Source organism: Neophocaena asiaeorientalis, unplaced genomic scaffold (assembly GCF_003031525.2).
Source record: "Neophocaena asiaeorientalis asiaeorientalis breed wild unplaced genomic scaffold, Neophocaena_asiaeorientalis_V1.1 scaffold204, whole genome shotgun sequence".
Classification (NCBI taxonomy): domain Eukaryota; kingdom Metazoa; phylum Chordata; class Mammalia; order Artiodactyla; family Phocoenidae; genus Neophocaena; species Neophocaena asiaeorientalis.
The window spans coordinates 6,897,300-6,904,565 of record NW_020173922.1 but is presented as its reverse complement, the minus strand read 5'-3'; the positions used below and the strand labels follow the sequence as shown (position 1 = coordinate 6,904,565).

General features: G+C 49.0%; 1 non-coding gene across 1 annotated transcript; it reads left to right on the top strand.

Moving 5' to 3' along the window:
- The first annotated feature begins 6,856 nt into the window (after window positions 1-6,856).
- On the top strand, window positions 6,857-6,963 carry LOC112404493 (U6 spliceosomal RNA). The gene has a single exon (XR_003004098.1). It is a non-coding gene; the product is annotated as a U6 spliceosomal RNA (small nuclear RNA).
- Window positions 6,964-7,266: the final 303 nt, after the last annotated feature.

Sequence of the window (7,266 nt, the reverse complement as noted above, 5' to 3'; positions counted from 1 at the left end):
TTATGAAAATGTAATTTAAGTATTGTATTTGTTTTCTTAGTAAATTACAAGTCTCATAATAGGTCAGAATGGCAAAATTTCCTTTGCGTAAAATTTGGTATAGTTCATAAAAGCCGAGTTTAGGGAGTGCCCTTGCTTTGCAGTTACCTTGTGCATATGCTTGGTTTGCCAACTGGGTAATCCTGACCTCTTTAAACTTTGGGGTCTGGGGCTCCTACCATGACTCAGGGGTAGCTGACCAGAGTGGCAGAGCACTGTGAGAAAAGAGGGTACAGAGGAAATGTGGGGCTCATTTTCCACCCACCCTTAATCTACAGTCAAATGAGACCTGGCCTCAAGGGGATGAGGGGGTTGGATAGGAGTCTTCAGTCTTCCTAAGACTGGGAGAATTTGATCCTTCCACCCCAGTTCTGTGCAACACTAAAGTTTTCACCTGGTGCAGACAAACTTCGGCCAGCAAGCTGGTCACCTGTTTGAAAATAAAGTTTTATTGGAAGCCAGCTATGCCCATTTATTTACAGGTTACCTGTGGCTGCTTTCACCCTACGAAGGCAGCACTGAGTGGCAAGCCTGAAATATCTGCTATCAGCCCTTTATAGAAAGAGTTACCAATCCCTGTTCTAGCAACTCAGGTTAGCTCAAGCAAAGGATGTTTGTGGTCAAGACATAACAGGGAATGTGCTAGATGCCAGGGATAGAAGCCACAGAGAAATCAGGCCTCGGGGGAACTAAAATTGTAGCTGCAGGTCTTTCTCGTGGAATTACTGATTCTCTGTTTCTTCCCTGGTCTCCTTCCACTGCTGCCTTCCCCAGCTTCCCTTGCCTTCCCTCAGCTTGCACATGGCTCCTCAGGGCTACCGACACCCCTTCCATATCATGCAAACCCTAACAGCTTTTCAGCTTTGATCTCCGTTGCGAATGGCCACAGCCTCTGAGTTTCCCAATTCTGAACTCCCAGGGGAGGAATGTGATTGGCCCAGATCATCTTTTCACGTCTATGATTCTTGGAGATTCCTGGCCAGCCTGTGACTGTCCTCTCCCCTCAGTCAGGAGCCCACCCTGGATCCACATCAGTGACCAGGGGGCTTTGCCACATGAAGCAGAAAGTGTTATCCCCTCAGCAGGGGCGGTAGGCACAGAGCCCTCCTTTAGAAGAGAATGCCACAGGGAAGAAGCCAAAACTTAGCGAACTCAACTTGTGAGGGACCTGGCCTTTTCTTCAAGCCAAAGAACTCTCTTACTCACAGCATTGACCGAAAAGCCAACATCTGAACAATCAACATGCCCCCTCGGAGAAGGGGAATGGATCCCCCTTGGAGTTTGCAGATGGTTCTTTTGTGAGCAGAGGACCAAGTCCAACTGAAGGAGAGATGAGCAGATCAAGTGTGGCAGCTGGTGGAATTTCAGAAATCACTGTCTTGTCCTAACTGGACCAGCAGAGAAGAAGCAGAAAGATACCTAGCCTGGACTCTACTGGTGGTCCGGTGGCTAAGACTTTGAGCTCCCAGTGCAGGGGGCCCAGGTTTGATCCCTGGTCAGGGAGCTAGATCCCACATGCTACAACTAAGAGTTCGCATGCCGCAACTAAAGATCCCACGTGCTGCAACAAAGACCCCACGTGCTGCAACTAAGACCCAGCGCAGCTAAATAAATAAATATTTTTTTTAAAAAAAGAAAGAAAAAAAGAAATCTAGCCTGGCAGACCTTCTCCTGGTTTTGCCACAAACAAACTGAGTACAGATGCATGTGGTACTTCCTCCTGATTCCAGACCAGGCCTGTTTCCCACTGATCAAATGATGGGGCTGAATCAGACCAGCGGTTCTCAAACGCCCCCAGCCTAGCCAAGATCAGGCTGTGCCCCTGGCCACCATCACAAGACTGTTCTACAAGAGAGTCCTGGGCTCCAGAAACACCCAGCTGCTTCCCAGCCTGCTGGAAAATGTTGACTTTCTATTTCTCCCTTGGCCAAATTCTGCGGGTAGCGTGGCTCCCCGACACGTAGGCCACACAATCAGCTCTCACAACCCACTTCCTCAAGGTGATCCCATGTCGTTCTGCTGTCCATGACAAACAGCTCCAGACTGGGCAGCCCAGACCCAGGGGAAGTCAGCCTGCTGTGGATCTGGAAAGTTCCCCAGAGGCAGATAGATGGCAGCTGCTTCTCTGGCCCAGGCTGAAGCCAAGCCACAAGCTGCGAGGACAACTCAAGCCCAGGCCTCCGACCACTGATGCAAATTGGCCCCGTAGAGCCTGGCCAGGCCAGAGGGGGCCCAAGGAGCTGGAACTCTGAGTGACAGCTGAGTGGGGAGACAGCCTTCATCGTCCTACTAAGTCACTAAGAGGTTTCTGAAACAGGTGGCTCGAATTTCCTTGGAAACCCAGAATAATCCCCCATTCGAAGTGTTCGCGAATCTTGTTGTCACCACCTAGTATTAATGGGCAGGCACCGCAGAAGGAAACAGAGTTTTCAGCTGCATTTTTGTACTCTGACTCGCCTGACAAGCTCAATAAAAGCTTAAACAAATATTAAAAAACACACAGAAAGTCAGGCTGGTTTAAATTAACTTCCCAAGCACTTCACCTACTGTAGGAAGAAATTATAATAAAATGTCAGAGCAAAAATAAACCGCGCGTGGAAATAAAAATAAAACATAAAATGCCCTCTTACAACCCACTGCTCAGTACGATTTAGTTCCTAACAACATATCATTGTACATGAAATTTTCATAGTCCTAAAGCGTATTTGGGCATTAGGAACGTTGACTCTGAAAAATTCATCTTTTACACATTGGGAAATCATCCCTTTCCCTGAAGTCTTATGGATATAAACCATTAAAAAAAAAAATGGTCTCTATTAACTCTGAAATCATAATTCTCCCAAAAAGAATATGTTGCTGGACAATATGACCCCCAAGTCCATTTCTCTTAGGCTTCCACATCCTCAGTCTGCAGCTGGGGCTCCACAAACACCCTTTTCGTCAGTGCTCTAGAAGGAAGGAGTTGGAGGTGGAGATATGACAGGTTCAAGTCCGGCCATCCTGCAGGCTCACCCAGCGTGGAGTTTTAAACGGGAGAGATACTTTGTAATCCTTGGGTGCCCAGGCTATGGCCTGTCACATCCTCCAACCTCAGTGCTTACAGTGTGCCGGATATACTAGGAGATTAAAGAGCAGGGGTGTTTGGTGCCCCGTTTTCAGGGTGAAATAAAAAGAAAGAAAGAAGGTGGGAGAAGGAGAGAGGAAAGGGAGGAGGAAGAGAGCCAGGGGAGGAAAGTGGGGGGAGGGGAGGGGGCAGGGAGGAAAGAAGAAAGGCAGGTAAGTGGGCATCTCCTGCTCAGTTAGTTCGTCTTGAAAAAGTTCTCTCATGAGCTGGTTACTCCCTCTCAGTTTATTCAGCCAAGCTGATAGACCCTCACTTTCCAACCAGAGAGAGTGCGGGTGTTGAGAATGACCTTGTGGGCCTGGATACCCCTCCTTCCCCCACCAGGTTTCTGTCACACCGCAAAGGTGATTTTCTGGGAAAGGGTTCTCCTGGCAGGGCCTGGGTGGAGCAGCCTGGTACAGCCCTCGTTATCTGGCTCCCAGCAAGACTTTCCAGTGGGGCCCATGCACGCCTCCCCTTCCTCCAGGGTCTGCGGAGAACTCCCACGGAGCGCTCCTCCATCAGGGAGTGGAGCCAGAGAAAAAGCCCAGGACGGCAATGGAGGGGAAGCAGGCAGCCATGGGACACACTTAAGTATATACACGTGTACGCCCATAAGTGGCATCTCCATATGTAGACAACCGTACAGATGCACGTATAGCTTTCCTGGTGAGTCAGTTATGACCTTCCCAAGAGACTGGGAGTTGACCCACCAGCTGGCAGGGTGTGGACAGCCATGCTAGGGATGTCAGGCCTGGCTGTCCCTCCAAGAGTGGACTGGTGGCAGTGGAGGGACAGACAGAGACACACACACACACACACACACACACACACACACACACACACACACAGCGTGATCAGGTCCTGTCCAGAGGGCGAACACAGACTAAAAAATGCAACTATTTCTCTAATCCGCTTGTGCTGAGTGAGCCAGAAGCAAATACCAGCAGGCCTGGAAAAAATGTTTCTGTTCCTTTGCTCGGCTCGGAGCCATCCGCCCTAAAGTGGAAGGAAAAAGAAGAGGAACAGATTCCGGGGCTGTTTTGTCTGGCTCACTGGACCCTCTGCCCCCTTCACCTCTGGGAGGGAAGGACGGGGGACTATTTGGAGCCCCCCATACGGAGAACCTCAAACGGCCCCTTCAGTTTCCCACAAACAAGCTTCAGAAGCGGAAACTGGCCCTGGCTCCCTAGGGCAGAAACTGAGAGCTCAACTCTGAAACACTTCCTTTGCTTGGTAACAATGCACGGAGGAATTTCCACAAATCCCCTTAGCTGTCATGACTTCCGCTTCTCAACTTGGGAAGAGACAGCCTGGGACATTCCAGCCCCCACCCCTACCCTGGTTGATCTGTTTGGCTCCTAGATGGGGCTTGGAGAACGACATATATTCCCCTTCCCTATTTTCCCTCCTGGAGACGAGAAACATCCAAGTCTGACCAGGCTGTGCGAAGAGGCCTGGCCAGGCCAGCGGCATCACCAAGAGGCTGTTCTCTGGCTTTGGAGAAAGTGGGAGTTTAAAGGGAGGGATTGGGAGGACCCAGGCCGTAGAGCCAACCAGCCTGTGTCTGTCTGGGCTCCACCACTTCCTAGCTGTGTCACGCTGGGGGATTACTTGAGCTCCCGTCTCACTAGGTGGTCATGGGGGGTGCCCCATGATGTAGCTTTATAAAGCATTCAGCACAGCTGGCACGTAGCAGGAATTTGATAAATGTGATCTGCAGCAGCCAACCCAAAGGTCTGCTACCTTGAGACTCCTCTGCCTCACAATGGCAGAAGTTCTGTGCCCCCCAGTCCCTGTGAGTGTCCCCCAATCGCATGTGCACAGACTGCAGTCACCACGTGGGGTCCACTCAGCCCTTCTGCTCCAGCTCACAAAACCCGTGGGGACTCAGCTCGGTGCTGTGGTGACCTAGATGGGTGAGATGGGGAGGTGGGGTGGGAGGGAGATCCAAGAGGGAGGGGATATATGTATACATATAGCTGATTCACATCGTTGTACAGCAGAAACTAACACAACATTGTAAAGCAACTATACCCCAATTAAAAAAAAAAAAAAACACTTGGGAAAAATGCCCCAAATCCATGTGGATATCCATGTCTGCAGTGCTTCCCACAGGTGCTCCTGGAGCTTGCCACCCGTCTGAGGGCCCAGGTGGAGTGCTGGGTTCTGCGCAGAGGCCAGGAGATCCCTGCCAAGCTCTGGACCTCACTCGACCACCAGGTCACCAGAGCAGCTGTGCTCATGTCCAGAACTGCACAGAGTCTCTGGTCTAACCTCAGCTCCTAGTTTCCAAAGTATGCTGGGAGGAATCATCCACCTTAGAGGAGACTCAGTTTCTTCATCTGGAAAATAGGAGGGGGATATGGACTGAATTGTGTTCCCCCAAAATTCATATATCAGAGTCCTAAACCCCCAAGGTATTTGGATACAGGACCTATAAGGAGGTAATAAAGGTTAAATGAGTAGGGTGGGGCCCTACTCCAGTAGCATTAGTGTCCTTCTAAGAAGAAGAGACATCAGAGCTTGTTCTCTCTCTCTGTGTACAGAGAAGAGACCATGTGAGGACATAGCAAGAAGGCAGCTGTCTGCAAGCCAGAAAAAGAGGTCTCACCAGAAAACAACCCCGGTGATACCTCGATCTTGGACTTCCAGCCTCCAGAAGTGGGAGAAAATAAAGTTCTGTTGTTTAAGCCACCCAGCCTGTGGTATTTGTTTATGGCAGCCTGAGCAGGCTGATAGAAAAGTGGTGAATAGAATCAGTGCTCTGTGGACTAAGGGGTACATTGGAGGTGCCACAGAGGCTGGGAACCATGGGAGGCAGGGCAGAGGGAGGCTGCGGAGATGGGGCTCCAGATCCTTCATACCTCACTCCATTGGAACCAGCACCTATTTTAGCTGTTTTTTTTAGTTCAGGTTTAAGCGCCCTTTTTTTTTTTTTTTTTTTTTTAAAAAGAACGTTTCCTTGATGAACAGTTTTTTGAAACCCCAGGACGGAAGGATTTCTGAAAGCCCACGCTTGCTATCCTAATACTATCTATTACCTGCATTGAAGCATTATGAAGTCTCAGGACTCAAGGACCTGACCAGCTTGAAGGGTCCGTGGCTTGGGAGCCATTTTGGTTGCCAACGCTGACGATGCCTTTACCACGTATCCCAGCTGCCTTCCACGGTTTACATTTATTAACCCATTCAATCCTCCCCAACACCCTATGAGGAATGCTTATCATCACCATTTTACGAATGAGAAAACTATGATTCAGATAGGTTAAGCCACTTGCTCAGGGCCACACAGAGTGATCTGTTTGATTCCAAAGCCCATGACTACCCTCACTATCTTAGAAGAAAGGAGAAGTCACAGGGCAGTCACTTGGTCAGCAAGTATCACCCCAATCTCACTGCAGCTGAGACCTGCCATACAGAGTGAGGAATCTGCCCCTAAAATCTCAGGACCTAAGTCAATGGGCTGTTTCCTAATTCTCCTCAGAATCCTATGTACCTCACAAACCAGCATTCAGCTATGCTGCTCCAACTAATTTTTGCATTTGCTGCTACATATTTGGATTTGGGCCTCTGAAACACTGAGATGAATTTATGTAAAATGGGCAAATGATCATTTTGAATTTTGTCAGTGTCACTTAATGTTTTCTTACTGGACCTGCAGAACTAACAATGTCTCATTAAAGATTCCAGACGTTCAAGAAAGGATAAGTAGTGCTCGCTTCGGCAGCACATATACTAAAATTGGAACGATGCAGAGAAGATTAGCATGGCCCCTGCGCAAGGATGACACGCAAATTCGTGAAGCATTCCATAATTTTTAAATTATTGAATGTGGAAGAGAAAATCAAGCTTAGTAGTTGAAAATTATTTTCAGAGCTTTAGATGGCCATCATGCACCAAATGTCAGTCATTTTTATTGTTTATACGTGCCTTCAAAATTTTATTTACAACTTCCTTAATTATCTTTATGCCTGGCTCACGGGCCTAGCCGCTCCGCGGCATCTGGGATCCTCCCGGACCGGGGCACGAACCCGTGTCCCCTGCATCGGCAGGCGGACTCTCAACCACTGCGCCACCAGGGAAGACCCTGATTCATTTTTTTTGATTCATTTTTAAACTTA